Source organism: Pseudophryne corroboree, chromosome 3, assembly GCF_028390025.1.
Source record: "Pseudophryne corroboree isolate aPseCor3 chromosome 3, aPseCor3.hap2, whole genome shotgun sequence".
Lineage (NCBI taxonomy): Eukaryota > Metazoa > Chordata > Amphibia > Anura > Myobatrachidae > Pseudophryne > Pseudophryne corroboree.
Genome location: NC_086446.1, coordinates 767,242,457 through 767,261,228, shown reverse-complemented (window position 1 = coordinate 767,261,228; position 18,772 = coordinate 767,242,457). Strand labels below are relative to the sequence as shown.

General features: G+C 49.1%; 1 pseudogene; it reads right to left on the bottom strand.

The window, feature by feature from the left end:
- Window positions 1–289: 289 nt before the first annotated feature.
- LOC134897762 (5S ribosomal RNA) lies at window positions 290–407 on the bottom strand (annotated as a pseudogene).
- Between the last annotated feature and the right edge of the window lie 18,365 nt (window positions 408–18,772).

Below are 18,772 nucleotides of genomic sequence, written 5' to 3'. Positions count from 1 at the left end.
ACCATACACCTGTTCTCATGCTATCCCAGTACAAGCAATGCTTGTATTAGTGGGACCAATGTTGGTCATGCACGAGTAGATATCAATTACACCGGGAGTGTTTGAAACATGTATATACTATCTCATCCTATCCTCAGCACACATGACCTGATAGGTGTGCCTGATGTCGCTGGGGATAAGTTGTTGATTCCTAATCGATTCTTGCCTGAAAAAAATCAGGATATAAGTGGGAAGGAAGAAGTAGTGGTGATACTGCTGTTGGTATTGAGTTTTAAAATGAGACAACCTCAGATTACTACACTGGGTATTCTCTGAGGGTCACCCCTCAGATACTGACCCAGCCCATCACCGTTTTGCTTCCAAGATCAGACGAGATTGGGCTCTAGCGGTGAGGTATGATAGTAACCTGTGAATGAGGTGTCCCACTCACCAATGAGAGTGCACCTATTCAGTAGATTAAGGAAGAAGTGTGGATCTGCTGTCTATGTTAGACCTGGGATTACTCCCAGGAATCATGGATGAGAGTCCACGAAAATAGAAAGAGGGATGAAATCTTTAGTAGAGAGAAAAAGATAGTACAATGCTTTATTCGAGCATAATTGGATATATGTGTTATATTCGATATATGTTCACGGTGTCTCTATATGGGTTAACTGTGGAGATGCCCTTTTACGGGAGAAATTACATCCACACACTTTCTCAATTCAATTTGAACAGCATATCCAATATTATCAGAAAGATAGTCCCAAAATAAAGTGTATGCAGGAATGTATGACGAATGAAGGTAACATACCAATCAATTTTAGCATACGTGTATCATGGCTGGAGCTGTCATCTCCATTATTTAGCTACACATGGAATAAGTATGCTGTTTTGAACACCAGTTATATGTATGCACCAACAAAAATTACAGATCAGACAAGAATAAAGAAAAGATATCACAATTGATACCGGGTACCGCCCAGGTCGCTGGGTCAGTTAAAGGTGATTAGTAGTGCTGATATTCTCCCATGATAGGATCCTATTGCATGCCTTGCTCAGAGTTCTTGTTGCATATATGGGTAGGAAAACGCGTTTCACCCGTCAAATCGGGCTTGCTCACTTCCAATGAAAGTGAGCAAGCCCGATTTGACGGGTGAAACGCACTACGCACTACTAATCACCTTTAACTGACCCAGGGGGGGGGGGGTACCCATACACAACACAGATAATACGAAGACCAGATTATGAGATATTCTGAAGTAGGGATGGCCATCGATGATTCCTAATCATCGATGGTTTAAGGCCGATGTCGAATAGTTTTGCTATCGATGGGAGAGAACCAGATGGTTTCTCTCCATCGATGGCTTAGACTAAACAAATACTTTTTTTTTAATTTTTTTAAAGATACTGGGACATGGAGCATAGCTCCGCCCCCAGCACCCATGAAGCCCCTCCCCCAGTCTGTGATTGGCCCACGGGTCATTTACAGAAATAACAGGAATGGACATCGATGAGTGAAACCATCGATGGTCTCCCATAGCATAGCTAGTGACCATCGATGGTCTCCCATAGCATAGTTAGTGATCATCGACGGCCACTCACAGTTTCGCCATCGATGGCGAATACACCGATGGTCATCCCTATTCTGAAGATGATACCACTTAGGGGATTCAAACACTTTTTGAATTTGGTCTTGGACCAATGGGGGAAGACTGTCTATGTACAGCTTACATTTCTTACAAAAATTATACACTCCCTTCTCAACCTCTGGGAATGCTGATTGACGCTCATAGTAAATAAACTGTAATAATCCAGCTTGAACTTCATGCAAAAAAGGAGGAGATTCGGAGATCCAGTGTGACAAAATGACTTTTTTAGCCATTTTCAGTATTATAGCTAGCAATGGAGCTATTGTGTTTTTTTTTATATGACTGAAAGAGACTATGGGGGGGATTCAGACCTGATCGATGCTGACCGTTTCCGCAATGTGCACGCACGTCGGCAAACAACAACAGGCATTGCGGAGCAGCGACAGGCTGGTGCAAACATTTCTATTCGCATGCTGATTGACAGGAAAACGCCGTTTGTAGGTGGTAACTGAAAGTTTTCTGGGAGTGTCAGGGAAAACGCAGGCGTTCCCAAGCGTTTTCAGGGAGGGTGTGTGACGTCAGCTCCGACCCCGATCAGCCTGTTCTCATCGCACTGTAGGAGTAAGTCCTGGGCTCTAATGATTTAGAAAAATCATTAAATGGTGAGTGGGGTGCAAACGGATTTGCAGCTGTCCGCTGACTGAGGGATCTTTTGCAGCTCTGCCTACACATGCGTTCGCACACTTGCACGGTGAATATACAATCCACTTGGGCGGCGACTATCTGAATGCAGCTCGACAAATTTAGCAGCCCAAAGATCAAATCTGAATCACCACCTATGTGCTGGATGTGATGTTCAACATCTGTACAAAACCTTTGTGTTGCGTAAAATAATGTTGTAACTGATTATTTTAAAATAAGATTTTACTTACCGGTAAATCTATTTCTCGTAGTACGTAGAGGATGCTGGGGACTCCGTAAGGACCATGGGGAATAGACGGGCTCCGCAGGAGATAGGGCACTTTAAGAAAGCTTTGGATTCTGGGTGTGCACTGGCTCCTCCCTCTATGTCCCTCCTCCAGACCTCAGTTAGAGAAACTGTGCCCAGAGGAGATGAACAGTACGAGGAAAGGATTTTTGTAAATATAAGGGCAAGATTCATACCAGCCCACACCAATCACACCGTATAACTTGTGATAAACTACCCAGTTAACAGTATGAACAATTAACATAGCCTCTGTTCAAACCCGATCAACTATAACATAACCCTTATGTAAGCAATAACTATATACAAGTCTTGCAGAAGAAGTCCGCACTTGGGACGGGCGCCCAGCATCCACTACGGACTACGAGAAATAGATTTACCGGTAAGTAAAATCTTATTTTCTCTAACGTCCTAGAGGATGCTGGGGACTCCGTAAGGACCATGGGGATTATACCAAAGCACCCAAACGGGCGGGAGAGTGTGGATGACTCTGCAGCACCGATTGAGCAAACAGGAGGTCCTCCTTAGCCAGGGTATCAAACTTATAGAACTTTGCAAAGGTGTTTGACCCCGACCAAGTAGCAGCTCGGCACAGTTGTAGTGCCGAGACCCCTCGGGCAGCCGCCCAAGAGGAGCCCACCTTCCTAGTGGAATGGGCCTTGACCGATTTAGGCCATGGCAATCCTGCCGAATAATGCGCCTGCTGAATCGTGTTACAGATCCAGCGAGCAATAGTCTGCTTTGAAGCAGGAGCGCCAACCTTGTTGGCCGCATACAGAACAAACAGAGCTTCGGTCTTCCTGATCCTAGCTGTTCTGGTCACATAAATCTTCAAAGCCCTGACCACATCCAGGGACTCGGAATCCTCCAAGTCCCGTGTAGCCACAGGCACGACAATAGGTTGGTTCATATGAAAAGATGAGACCACCTTGGGCAGAAATTGAGGACGCGTCCTCAACTCTGCCCTATCCACGTGAAAAATCAGGTATGGGCTTTTATATGATAAAGCCGCCAATTCCGAAACCCGCCTTGCAGAAGCTAAGGCCAACAACATGACCACTTTCCAAGTGAGGTATTTCAACTCCACTGTTTTGAGTGGTTCAAACCAAGGTGACTTGAGGAAACTTAATACCACGTTAAGGTCCCAAGGCGCCACCGGGGGTACAAAGGGAGACTGAATATGCAGCACGCCTTTCACAAAAGTCTGTACTTCAGGAAGAGAAGCCAATTCTCTTTGAAAGAAAATGGATAAGGCCGAAATTTGAACCTTTATGGACCCTAATTTTAGGCCCAAATTCACTCCCGTTTGAAGGAAGTGAAGCAGACGGCCCAACTGGAACTCCTCCATAGGAGCAGCTCTGGCCTCACACCAAGAAACATATTTTCGCCATATACGGCGATAATGTTTCGACGTCACGTCCTTCCTAGCCTTGATCAGGGTAGGAATGACCTCCTCTGAAATACCTTTTTCCGCTAGGATCCGGCGTTCAACCGCCATGCCGTCAAACGCAGCCGCGGTAAGTCTTGGAACAGACAGGGCCTCTGCTGCAGCAGGTCCTGCCTTAGAGGAAGAGGCCACTGATCTTCTGTGAGCAACTCTTGCAGATCCGGATACCAAGTCCTTCGTGGCCAATCTGGAACAATGAGGATTGTTCTGACCCTTCTTATTCTTATTATCCTCAACACCTTGGATATGAGAGGTAGAGGAGGAAACACATAGACCGATCTGAACACCCAAGGTGTCACCAGAGCGTCTACCGCAACCGCCTGAGGGTCTCTTGACCTGGCGCAATACCTCTTTAGCTTTTTGTTGAGGCGGGACGCCATCATGTATATCTGAGGCAGTCCCCACCGATCCGTGATCTGTGTGAAGACTTCTTGATGAAGTCCCCACTCTCCCGGATGCAGGTCGTGCCTGCTGAGGAAGTCCGCCTCCCAGTTGTCCACCCCCGGGATGAACACTGCTGATAGTGCGCTTACATGGCCTTCCGCCCAGCGCAGAATCCTGGTCGCCTCTGCCATGGCCACTCTGCTCCTTGTGCCGCCCTGCCGTGACATTGTCTGACTGAATCGGAACCGGTTTGTTCCGAAGCCATTCCTCCGCTTGGCGTAGGGCGTTGTATATGGCCCTCAACTCCAGGACATTGATGTGGAGACCAGTCTCTAGGCTTGACCAGAGACCCTGGAAATTTCTTCCTAGTGCGACAGCTCCCCAACCTCGGAGGCTCGCGTCCGTGGTCACCAGGACCCAGTCCTGAATGCCGAACCTGCGACCCTCCAGGAGATGAGCACTGCGCAGCCACCACAGGAGAGACACCCTGGCCCTGGGAGACAGGGTGATACATTTTTGCATGTGTAGATGGGACCCGGACCATTTGCCCAATAGGTCCCATTGAAAGGTCCTTGCATGGAACCTGCCGAAGGGGATGGCCTCGTATGAAGCCACCATCTTCCCCAGAACCCTTGTGCAATGATGCACTGAAACCTTTTTCGGCTTCAATAGGTTCCTGACCAGAGCTACGAGCTCCTGAGCCTTCTCCACTGGAAGAAAAACTCTTTTTTGGTCTGTGTCTAGAATCAGGCCCAAAAAGGTCAGACGCGTTGCAGGGACTAGCTGGGATTTCGGTAAATTGAGAATCCAGCCGCGCCTCTGCAACGTCTTCTCGGACAGAGACACGCTGTCCAGCAACTTCTCCCGAGATCTCGCCTTTATGAGGAGATCGTCCAAGTACGGGATAATTGTGACGCCCTGCCTGCGCAGGAGCACCATCATTTCCGCCATTACCTTGGTGAAAATTCTCGGGGGCCGTGGAAAGACCAAACGGCAACGTCTGAAATTGGTAGTGACAGTCCTGTACTACAAATCTCAGGAACGCCTGGTGAGGAGGGAAAATGGGAACATGAAGGTACGCATCCTTTATATCCAGGGACACCATCCAATCCCCTCCCTCCAGGCTGGCGATGACCGCTCTGAGCGATTCCATTTTGAACTTGAACCTCTTCAGATTTAAAATGGGTCTGACCGAACCGTCTGGTTTCGGTACCACAAACAGGGATGAATAACAACCCTCTCCTTGCTGGAGAAGAGGAACTTCGACTATCACCTGTTGAATGTACAAATTGTGAATTGCAGCTAACACCAGCTCCCTCTCCGACGGGGAAGCCGGCAGAGCCGATTTGAAAAACCGGCGAGGAGGCATGTCTTCGAATTCTAGTCTGTATCCCTGGGAAACAATCTCTATTGCCCAGTGATCCACCTGTGAGAGAACCCAGACGTGGCTGAAAAGACGAAGACGTGCCCCCACTTGATCTGACCCCCCCCCCCCGCGGAAAGCCCCAGCGTCATGCGGTGGACTTTGCGGAAGCAGGGGAGGACTTCTGCTCCTGGGAACTAGCTGAGAGCAGCCGTTTTCCCTTGCCTTTACCTCTGGCAACAAAGGACGATCCTCGTACCTTCTTGCTTTTATTGGAACGAAAGGACTGCATTTGATAATGCGGTACCTTCTTAGCATGCTGCGGGGGAACATAAGGTAAAATCTTCGATTTACCGGCCGTAGCAGTAGAGACTAGGTCCGAGAGGCCTTCTCCAAACAACTCCTCCCCCTTGTAAGGCAATGACTCCATATGCCGCTTTGAGTCGGCGTCTCCCCCCGTCCACTGTCGGGTCCACAAGAGTCGCCTAGCAGAAATAGACATAGCGTTTATTCTGGAGCTTAGTAAACAAATGTCTCTCTGAGCATCCCTCATATACAAGGCAGCATCTCTGATATGCTCCATGGTCATTAGAATGGTATCCCTATCTAAGGTGTCAATCTCTGTAGATAAGGAGTCTGCCCATGCCATGACAGCACTACAAACCCAGGCCGACGCCATGGCCGGCCTAACTATAGTCCCTGAATGTGTGTAAATGTGCTTCAGGGTGATTTCCTGCTTGCGATCAGCAGGATCCTTGAGGGAAGCAGTATCCGGAGAAGGCAGTGCCACCTTCTTGGATAAGCATGTCAGTGCCTTGTCTACTTTAGGCGAAGATTCCCATCGTAGCCTATCCTTCTGTGGAAAAGGATACGCCATGAGAATCCTTTTGAGAACATGTAGTCTCCTATCTGGAGACTCCCAAGCCTTTTCGCACAATTCGCTTAGCTCAAATGAGGACGGAAACGTGACCTCAGGCTTTTTCCCTTTATACATGTGAACCCTCGTTTCAGGGACAGGGGGTTCCTCAGTGATATGCAAAACCTCTTTTATGGCAATAATCATGTATCGAATACCCTTTGCCACCTTCGGCTGTAATTTTGCATCCTCATAGTCGACACTAGAGTCAGTATCTGTGTCTGTATCTTTGTCAGCGACCTGGGATATGGGGCGCTTTTGAGACCCTGAAGGTCCTGGCGCCACAGGGACAGGCACGGTCTGGCTACCTGACTGATCCCTAGCCTCAGCCTTGTCTAACGTTTTATGCAGGAGATTCACATTTGCATTTAAGACATTCAGCATATCCACCCAGTCCGGTGTCGGCGTTGCCAACGGCGACCTGACATTCAAACACTCCCCCTCCACATTAAGCGAGCCTTCCTCGTCAAACATGTCGACACACACGTACCGACCCACTTCACACACACACACAGGGAAACTCTTTTCTGAAGACAGTATCCCTTTTAAGGCCCTTTGGAGAGACAGAGAGTATGCCAGCACACACCCCAGCGCAATGACCCTGGAGTCCAACACAAAATGTTTTTTCCCCAGCAGCGCTGTATAATATCTTATCCGCCAATTATGTGCCCCCCTCCCCTCTCTTTTAAACACCCCTTCACCGTGTGTAAGCAGGGGAGAGTCCGGGGAGCTTCCTCTCAGCGTTCTGTGGAGAGAAAAATGGCGCTGGTGAGTGCTGAGGGAGAAGCCCCGCCCCCTCGGCGGCGGGCTTCGGTCCCGCTCAAATTTGTGTAAAAATGGCGGGGGCTCTTTTATATACATGTACAGTGCCCAGCTGTACATGTATATATCTTTTTGCCATGTTTTGAGGTGTTATTATTGCTGCCCAGGGCGCCCCCCCTGCGCCCTGCACCCTTACAGTGACCGGAGTGTGTGAGGTGTGTGGAGCAATGACGCACAGCTGCGGTGCTGTGCGTTACCTCAGTGAAGCCGCTGAAGGCTTCTGCCGCCTGAGACGTCTTCTTGCTTCTGTTCTTCTGGCTCTGTGAGGAGAACGGCGGCGTGGCTCTGGGGGTGGACGCCCAGGACGAACCTGTGTTCACCCCCTCTGGAGCTAATGGTGTCCAGTAGCCGAGGAAGCAGATCCTATCATTTAAGTAGGTCTGCTCCTCTCTCCCCAGTCCCTCGATGCAGGGAGCCTGTTGCCAGCAGTGCTCCCTGTAAAAAATAAGAATTTACTTACCGATAATTCTATTTCTCGTAGTCCGTAGTGGATGCTGGGAACTCCGTAAGGACCATGGGGAATAGCGGCTCCGCAGGAGACTGGGCACAAAAGTAAAGCTTTAGGACTACCTGGTGTGCACTGGCTCCTCCCCCATGACCCTCCTCCAAGCCTCAGTTAGGATACTGTGCCCGGACGAGCGTACACAATAAGGAAGGATTTTGAATCCCGGGTAAGACTCATACCAGCCACACCAATCACACCGTACAACCTGTGATCTGAACCCAGTTAACAGCATGATAACAGAGGAGCCTCTGAAAAGATGGCTCACAACAATAATAACCCGATTTTTGTAACAATAACTATGTACAAGTATTGCAGACAATCCGCACTTGGGATGGGCGCCCAGCATCCACTACGGACTACGAGAAATAGAATTATCGGTAAGTAAATTCTTATTTTCTCTGACGTCCTAGTGGATGCTGGGAACTCCGTAAGGACCATGGGGATTATACCAAAGCTCCCAAACGGGCGGGAGAGTGCGGATGACTCTGCAGCACCGAATGAGAGAACTCCAGGTCCTCCTCAGCCAGGGTATCAAATTTGTAGAATTTAGCAAACGTGTTTGCCCCTGACCAAGTAGCTGCTCGGCAAAGTTGTAAAGCTGAGACCCCTCGGGCAGCCGCCCAAGATGAGCCCACCTTCCTTGAGGAATGGGCTTTTACAGATTTTGGCTGTGGCAGGCCTGCCACAGAATGTGCAAGCTGAATTGTACTACAAATCCAACGAGCAATAGTCTGCTTAGAAGCAGGAGCACCCAGCTTGTTGGGTGCATACAGGATAAACAGCGAGTCAGATTTTCTGACTCCAGCCATCCTGGAAACATATATTTTCAGGGCCCTCACTACGTCCAGCAACTTGGAGTCCTCCAAGTCCCTAGTAGCCGCAGGTACCACAATAGGCTGGTTCAAGTGAAACGCTGAAACCACCTTAGGGAGAAATTGAGGACGAGTCCTCAATTCTGCCCTGTCCGTATTAAAAATTAGGTAAGGGCTTTTATAGGATAAAGCCGCAAATTCTGAGACACGCCTGGCTGAAGCCAGGGCCAACAGCATTACCACTTTCCATGTGAGATATTTTAAGTCCACAGTGGTGAGTGGTTCAAACCAATGTGATTTTAGGAACCCCAAAACTACATTGAGATCCCAAGGTGCCCCTGGAGGCACAAAAGGAGGCTGTATATGCAGTACCCCCTTGACAAACGTCTGAACTTCAGGAACTGAAGCCAGTTCTTTCTGGAAGAAAATCGACAGGGCCGAAATTTGAACCTTAATGGACCCCAATTTTAGGCCCATAGACACTCCTGTTTACAGGAAATGCAGGAATCGACCTAGTAGAAATTCCTCCATCGGGGCCTCACTGGCCTCGCACCATGCAACATATTTTCGCCAAATGCGGTGATAATGCTTTGCGGTTACATCCTTCCTGGTTTGACCAGGGTAGGGATGACTTCATCCGGAATGCCTTTTTCCTTCAGGATCCGGCGTTCAACCGCCCTGCCGTCAAACGCAGCCGCGGTAAGTCTTGGAATAGACAGGGTCCTTGCTGGAGCAGGTCCCTTCTTAGAGGTAGAGGCCACGGGTCCTCCGTGAGCATCTCTTGAAGTTCCGGGTACCAAGTCCTTCTTGGCCAATCCGGAGCCACGAGTATAGTTCTTACTCCCTTCCGTCTTATAATTCTCAGTACTTTTGGTATGAGAGGAAGAGGAGGGAACACATACACTGACTGGTACACCCACGGTGTTACCAGAGCGTCCACAGCTATTGCCTGAGGGTCCCTTGACCTGGCGCAATACCTGTCCAATTTTTTGTTTAGGCGGGACGCCATCATGTCCACCTTTGGTTTTTCCCAATGGTTTACAATCATGTGGAAGACTTCTGGGTGAAGTCCCCACTCTCCCGGGTGGAGGTCGTGCCTGCTGAGGAAGTCTGCTTCCCAGTTGTCCACTCCCGGAATGAACACTGCTGACAGTGCTATCACATGATTTTCCGCCCAGCGAAAAATCCTTGCAGCTTCTGCCATTGCCCTCCTGCTTCTTGTGCCGCCCTGTCTGTTTACGTGGGCGACTGCCGTGATATTGTCCGACTGGATCAGCACCGGCTGACCTTGAAGCAGAGGTATTGCTTGGCTTAGGGCATTGTAAATGGCCCTTAGCTCCAAAATATTTATGTGAAGTGATGTCTCCAGGCTTGACCACAAGCCCTGGAAATTTTTTCCCTGTGTGACTGCTCCCCAGCCTCTCAGGCTGGCATCCGTGGTCACCAGGACCCAGTCCTGAATGCCGAATCTGCGGCCCTCTAGAAGATGAGCACTCTGCAACCACCACAGGAGAGACACCCTTGTCTTTGGTGACAGGGTTATCCGCTGATGCATCTGAAGATGCGATCCGGACCATTTGTCCAGCAGGTCCCACTGGAAAGTTCTTGCGTGGAATCTGCCGAATGGAATTTCTTCGTAGGAAGCCACCATTTTTCCCAGGACCCTTGTGCACTGATGCACTGATACTTGGCCTGGTTTTAGGAGGTTTCTGACTAGTTCGGATAACCCCCTGGCTTTCTCCTCCGGGAGAAAACACCTTTTTCCGGACTGTGTCCAGGATCATCCCTAGGAATAGAAGGCGTGTCGTCGGGATCAGCTGCGATTTTGGAATATTGAGAATCCAACCGTGCTGCCGCAGCACTATCTGAGATAGTGCTACCCCGACTTCCAACTGTTCCCTGGATCTTGCCCTTATCAGGAGATCGTCCAAGTAAGGAATAACTAAAACTCCCTTCTTTCGAAGGAGTATCATCATTTCGGCCATTACCTTGGTAAAGACCCGGGGTGCCGTGGACAATCCAATCGGCAGCGTCTGAAACTGATAGTGACAGTTCTGTACCACAAACCTGAGGTACCCTTGGAGAAGGGTAAATTGGGACATGTAGGTAAGCATCTTTGATGTCCAGAGAGACCATATAGTCCCCTTCCAGGTTTGCAATCACTGCTCTGAGTGACTCCATCTTGAATTTGAACCTTTGTATGTAAGTGTTCAAGGGTTTTAGATTTAAAAATGGTCTCACCGAGCCGTCCGGCTTCGGTACCACAATAGTGTGGAATAGTACCCCTTTCCCTGTTGCAGGAGGGGTACCTTGATTATCACCTGCTGGGAATACAGCCTGTGAATGGCTTGCAATACTGTCTCCCTGTCTGAGGGAGACGTCGGTAAAGCAGACTTTATGAAACGGCGAGGGGGAGCCTTTTTCCTCTCCCTCTCAGAAATGAGGCGCCTTTTGCCCGCTTGTCCTTATGGGGCCGAAAGGACTGCGCCTGATAATACGGCGTCTTCTTAGGTTGAGAAGCTACCTGGGGTAAAAATGTGGATTTTCCAGTGGCCACTAGGTCTGTTAGACCTACCCCAAATAACTCCTCCCTTTTATAAGGCGATACTTCCATATGCCTTTTGGAATCATCATCACCTGACCACTGTCTTGTCCATAACCCTCTTCTGGCAGAAATGGACAGCGCACTTACTCTTGATGCCAGTCGGCAAATATCCCTCTGTGCATCACGCATATATAGAAATGCATCTTTTAAATGCTCTATAGTTAGTAATATACTGTCCCTATCTAGGGTATCAATATTGTCAGTCAGGGAATCCGACCAAGCCACCCCAGCACTGCACATCCAGGCTGAGGCGATTGCTGGTCGCAGTATCACACCCGTGTGAGTGTATATACATTTTAGGATATTTTACTGCTTTCTGTCAGCAGGTTCCTTAAGGGCGGCCGTATCCGGGGACGGTAGTGCCACCTGTTTAGACAAGCGTGTGAGCGCTTTATTCACCCTAAGGGGTGTTTCCCAACGTGCCCTATCCTCTGGCGGGAAGGCGTATGCTGCTAATAACTTTTTAGGAATTAACAGTTTTTATCGGGGGAAACCCACGCATCATCACACACTTCATTTAATTCCTCAGATGCAGGAAAAACTACAGGCAGTTTTTTATCACCCAACCTAATACCCTTTTTAGTGGTACTGGTATTATCAGAAATGTGTAAAAACATTTTCCATAGCCTCAATCATGTAACGTGTGGCCCTACTGGAAGTCACATTCGTCTCTTAATCGTCGACACTGGAGTCAGTATCCGTGTCGGCGTCTGTATCTGCCATCTGCGGTAACGGGCGTTTTAGAGCCCCAGATGGCTTTTGAGACACCTGGACAGGCACAGGCTGAGTCGCCGGCTGTCTCATGTCATCAATCTTTTGTTAAGAGCTGACACTGTCACATAATTCCTTCCATAAGCTCATCCACTCAGGTGTCGACTCCCTAGGGGGTGACATCTCTGTTACAGGCAATTGCTCCGCCTCCACCTCATTTTCCTCCTCATACATGTCGACACAACGTACCGACACACAGCACACACACAGGGAATGCTCTGATAGAGGACAGGACCCCACTAGCCCTTTGGGGAGACAGAGGGAGAGTATGCCAGCACACACCAGAGCGCTATATATATATATATATATACAGGGATAACCTTATATAAGTGTTTTTCCCCTTATAGCTGCTGTATTGTTATACTGCGCCTAATTAGTGCCCCCCTCTCTTTTTTAACCCCTTTCTGTAGTGTAGTAACTGCAGGGGAGAGCCAGGGAGCTTCCTTCCAACGGAGCTGTGAGAGAAAATGGCGCCAGTGTGCTGAGGAGATAGGCTCCGCCCCCTTCTCGGCGGCCTTTTCTCCCGTTTTTCTGTGGAATCTGGCAGGGGTTAAAATTCATCCATATAGCCCTGGGGGCTATATGTGATGTATTTTCGCCAGCCAAGGTGTTTTTATTGCTGCTCAGGGCGCCCCCCCCTAGCGCCCTGCACCCTCAGTGACCGGAGTGTGAAGTGTGCTGAGGAGCAATGGCGCACAGCTGCAGTGCTGTGCGCTACCTTGGTGAAGACAGGATGTCTTCTGCCGCCGATTTTTCCGGACCTCTTCTTGCTTCTGGCTCTGTAAGGGGGCCGGCGGCGCAGCTCTGGGACCGAGCTCCGAGGCTGGGCCTGTGTTCGGTCCCTCTGGAGCTAATGGTGTCCAGTAGCCTAAGAAGCCCAATCCACTCTGCACGCAGGTGAGTTCGCTTCTTCTCCCCTTAGTCCCTCGATGCAGTGAGCCTGTTGCCAGCAGGTCTCACTGAAAATAAAAAACCTAAAACTAAACTTTCACTAAGAAGCTCAGGAGAGCCCCTAGTGTGCACCCTTCTCGGCCGGGCACAAAAATCTAACTGAGGCTTGGAGGAGGGTCATAGGGGGAGGAGCCAGTGCACACCAGGTAGTCCTAAAGCTTTACTTTTGTGCCCAGTCTCCTGCGGAGCCGCTATTCCCCATGGGCCTTACGGAGTTCCCAGCATCCACTAGGACGTCAGAGAAATAGAAAAATCCAACCAAAAATGCTTCCTAATGCAAAGAACTCAGGAGAGCTCCCTGCAGTGCGCCCATCTTCCTCTGGGCAGAGTGTAAAACTGAGGTCTGGAGTAGGGACATAGAGGAAGGAGCCAGTGCACACCCAGAATCCAAAGCTTTCTTAAAGTGCCCTATCTCCTGCGGAGCCCGTCTATTCCCCATGGTCCTTACGGAGTCCCCGGCATCCTCTAGGACGTTAGAGAAATACAGTATATCTAATGTCTTCCTGTCTGCAAGGTGAATGCACTCGGAAACCGCCAAGTTTTCATCCATTATGGATTTGCTAATCCTTCTGGGACTTTTCACTCTACAGCTAGAGCTCTTATTTATCATGCTTCGTATCTTTAATATTGAAAGTGACAATAAGTTCCGTATCCTGGTGCTGCAGTAATTCAGGCAGACATTGATTACAATACCAGTATATAACTTGAGACAAATTAAGTGAATTATCCGCTCACAATAGCTAACGTTTGGTAGGCAAAATTTGCTCATTATCTGCGCACCTCTAGGGGATTTGAGGTAAATTGTGCAACGATATCTGTCGCAGAGCGCCTTCGCCTCACCGTGGCGTGCTGCGCACATCACACTGAGCTGAACTGCCTCTAAGGGCCTGATTCTGAATTGCCCGCAATATCCATGATTTGTTCTCTTCTTTGTGTGTGTCTAATTTGCACGGCGAGTCCGTGTGCAGCTGCGATTCAGACGCATGGTCTCAAAAATGTCTTGGAAATGTATTTGGCTATGACTGGGAGGTGACTGTGAGCGTAGAGAGGGATGGTCCATCTTTATAGGTGTAATATGGACGTGCTGCAGGCGTTTTGCTGATAGTGGTTGAGAATTCAGGCATAATGGCTCACATTGTAGGCTATATACTGATGGACAGTCTGCACCAGGCATGGTGCAAGTTTGGGTGCTGTGACCGGTGGTTGCGTCTAAAGTTGCACCAAGTGGCATTTGTGCGTCTCAGTCCACATTGAGAGTTTTCACCTAGTGTTCATTCTAGCACCCTGCACCTTTCAAAATCTGTGCAGTTCCACTGTCCTGCCTGGGGTGTCACTCTATGCTGTGGTGCTTCTCAGCACACTCTGATCTGTTACTCAGTGCTGTGATACAGACCTGTGTGTGCTGAGAAGCACCACAGCAGAGAGCGACACCTCAGGCAGGAAAGAGGAACTGCACAGGATTTGAAAGGTGCAGGGTGCTAGAATGAACACTATTCACCCATCCTCCGCACTGGACTGTCAGCTCAGCTTGCTGTTCCTGTGCCTGGTGCGCGATGGGTCCTCACTCCTTAGATGGCGCATTAGTGCATCATCCGTTGCGGCCTTTCCTGTCTGCACACTTCTCTGGCCCCCCGACGCCAGTGTACCAACTTAGTAGTATACATCATGGCCGGACAGTGGGGGTCATTCCGAGTTGATCGCTCGCTACCGATTTTTGCAGTGCAGTGATCAGTTTAAAAAAACTGCAAAACTGCGCATGTGTATGCACCGCATAGCGCACGAGCGTCGTACGGGTACAAACAGCATCGTCGCTGTGCAATGTTTCTAGCGAAGAATCCATTCACACAACCGATCGCAAGGAGATTGACAGGAAGAGGGCATTTATGGGTGTCAACTGACCGTTTTCTTGGAGTGGCAGGGAAAACGCAGGCCTGTCCAGGCGTGTGTGACGTCAATTCCGGTCCCGGACAGGCTGAAGTGATCACAAGGGCTGAGTAAGTTCAGACCTACTCAGAAACTGCAAAAAACGTTTTCGTCCCGCTCGGCTGCACATGCGATCGCACACTTGCACAGCTAAAATCCACTCCCCCGTGGGCGGCGACTATGCGTTTGCACTGCTGCAAAAAGTAGCTAGCGAGCGATCAACTCGGAATGAGGGCCAGTGGGCGGCAGGCTGCGAGGGGAGTGCAGGCGGCAGGTTGGTTTTGCATTTGGAATTAGTGGCTCTTTACCTCTAGCGGCTAAATCGACAAAATTCCGCAGGTTGCTTCCACCACACAGTTAACATTTACCCCTATTGCACTGGCACCGCTTCATTTCCTCTGGGCTGTCAGGTTGAAGTGACAGAGGAATGATCGTCACTTGTCCCATGGTAGCGATTCCACTCGGAACATGTTTCCTACAGGATGTTCTCAGCTTAATCAGCAATGTCTCTTCTTTCCTCACCTCCCGGGGATGTACCGGCCCAGGATGTTAATATGATTAAACAAGCCTTAAGTGTTACTGCGTGTGTGCTGTACATACGTCTGACAGAACGGTTCTGCCTTGCAGTAGCTGATTTTGATGTTGGTTGCCTGAAAAGAGAATATTCAAGGGTTCTGTCCTGGTGTTCTCTGTGAATCAGCCTGCAGGTATCTGACCCAAGCCATTAATATTCCACTTCTCCTCTGTACATGGGGGTAATTCTGAGTTGATCACAGCAGGAACTTTGTTAGCAGTTGGGCAAAACCATGGCCCTCATTCCGAGTTGTTCGCTCGCTAGCCGCTTTTAGCAGCTTTGCACACGCTAAGCCGCCGCCCGCTGGGAGTGAATCTTAGTTTAGCTGAATTGCGGACGAAGTATTCACAATATTGCGATAAGACTTCTCTGTGCAGTTTCTGAGTAGCTCGAGACTTACTCTTCCACTGCGATCAGTTCAGTCCTTTTCGTTCCTGGTTTGACGTCACAAACACACCCAGCGTTCGCCCAGACACTCCCCCGTTTCTCCAGCCACTCCCGCGTTTTTCCCAGAAACGGCAGCGTTTTTTCCCACACTCCCATAAAACGGCCAGTTTCCGCCCAGAAACACCCACTTCCTGTCAATCACACTACGATCACCAGAACGATTAAATTTCTTTGTTAGTCCGTGAGTAAAATACCAAACTTCTTAGCAAATTTACTTGGCGCAGTCGCGGTGCGAACATTGCGCATGCGCAATTAGCGGAAAATCGCTGCGATGCGAAGAAAATTACCGAGCGAACAACTCGGAATGAGGGCCAAAGTTCCTTCTGCGATCAACTCAGAATTACCCCCTGTGTCCGGAATTCTTGGTAGCACAATGGGGCCAATTCAGAGCTGATCTCTGCTGTGCGAGTTCGCACAGCAGCGATCGGGTCTGAACTGCACATTCGCCGGAGCCACAGTGCGCCGGCGCCTGCCAGAAAGCCGACGGCTGGCTTAGCCCTGCGATCGCCTCTGCCTGATTGACAGGCAGAGGCTGGAGGGGGCGGGCCGGCGGCGTCTGGCTGCCATTTAGGGGGCGCGGTCCGGGCAACGCAGGCGTGCCCGGACCGTTGTGGGGGGGCGGGCAACGGCGACTGCGTGACATCACACGCAGCCACTGCGACCCGAGCAGGAGCTGCGCTGGTGGGGAGCTACTCTTCTAGTACAAAAGCTTTTGTACTTGTGCGACGGGGCAGGGACTGACATGCGGGTGAACTAGCCCTGTGCTGGGTGTTCCCCCACGTGTCTGTGTGACTGATCGTAGATGTGCTAAATTTAGCACATCTACCATCAGGTCTGAATCACCCCCGATGTCCTGATGAGGGGGATAATTCAGACCTGATCGTAGCAGCAAATTTGTTAGCAGTTGGGCAAAACCATGGTGGTCATTCCGAGTTGTTCGCTCGCTAGCAGTTTTTAGCAGCCGTGCAAACGCTATGCCGCCTCCCACTGGGAGTGTATTTTAGCTTAGCAGAAGTGCGAACGAAAGGATCGCAGAGCGGCTACAAAATATTTTTGTGTAGTTTTAGAGTAGCTCTAAACCTACTCAGCGCTTGCGATCACTTCAGACCATTCAGTTTCGAATTTGACGTCACAAAGCCGCCCAGCGTTCGCCCAGCCACGCCTGCGTTTTTACACACACTCCCTGACAACGGTCAGTTACCACCCAGAAACGCCCCCTTCATGTCAATCACTCTGCGGCCAGCAGTGCGACTGAAAAGCTTCGCTAGACCCTGTGTGAAACTACATCGTTCGTTGTAATAGTACGTCGCGCGTGCGCACTGCGCTGCATACGCAGAAGTGACTTTTTTTGCCTCATCTCTGCACAGTGAACAAATGCAGCTAGCGATCAACTCGGAATGACCCCCCGTGTGCACTGCAGGTGTGGCAGATATAACGTGCAGAGAGAGTTAGATTTGGGTGGGTTATATTCTAGCCTGAGACCGCCTAGCTGAAAGTCTTGGTGACCTTAGCACTTACGTCCTCTTCACGAGATAACACTGCTTTTTATACTTTGACAGGCCAGTCATTCTCTATGTGCTTCTGCTGCTCTGTATATTTGAATGATCTTTGTAACTTAAAAAGACATCAACCAGTGTGAATATCAAGAACAAATTTATTCATCTAAATTCAGGAAATGATGAAATTGGTAACTGGGCTCTTTGTCCCTTGCTTTTATTAAGTGATTTATATTTATGCTACATTACTGTTACTTTGTGGCATTTAATAGTAAATATATCCCTTTCCGATAGGACACCAGAGCGTTTAACCTTGGTTTGAATGGAAAGTAATCATTTGTAATAATGGAATAATCTACGAATAGAAAAAACGAAATTGGGTCAGAGAAATAATAGGGAACAAATGTATTTTAAATGCGTGTATCACCATTATGAAACGAGAGTTCTCATTGTTATCATTAAACAAATTCATGATCTGTGACCTATTTCTTCTCGTGCATTGTGTAATTAAACACTTAGCGCTAATTACCTGCTATCTAGTAACTGGGCTTACAGTCCCAGCAGTATCCCCGCTGCTAACAATTAGATTAGGGGTGGGGAACCTTCGACCGTCCAGCTGTTGTTGAACTACACATCCCAGCATGCCCTGCAACAGCTTTAGCATGGCCAAATAGCAAAACTGCAGCAAGGCATGCTGGTATGTGTAGTTCAACAACAGCTGAAGGCCCGAAGGTTCCCCATCCCTGATGGATGCTTCGAAATTAAGCTGTGGGCTGCCTTTTGCACACTTTAATCTATACATATAATAAAACTGTAAGTTGTGTCTGTACATAGCATTTTTTTTTTTTTTTTTAGAACTATACTTCTAGGGACTATTTATGCACTATGGAGACAATTTTTTTTCCCCGTAATTTTTGTCTGTTCGTTCTGACATCATGCAAAAACTACTGGATGAGTTTGGATGGTGTTTTCACTATTGAATAGCTTAGTTACTATGGGGTCTATTCATGAAGCAATGAAAAGAGAGGAGAAGTGAACCTGTGGAGAAGTTGTCTATGGGGTCCTTCCGAGTTGTTCGCTCGCTAGCAGTTTTTAGCAGCCGTGCAAACGCTATGCCGCCTCCCACTGGGAGTGTATTTTAGCTTAGCAGAAGTCCGAACGAAAGGACCGCAGAACGGCTACAAAATTTTTTTGTGCAGT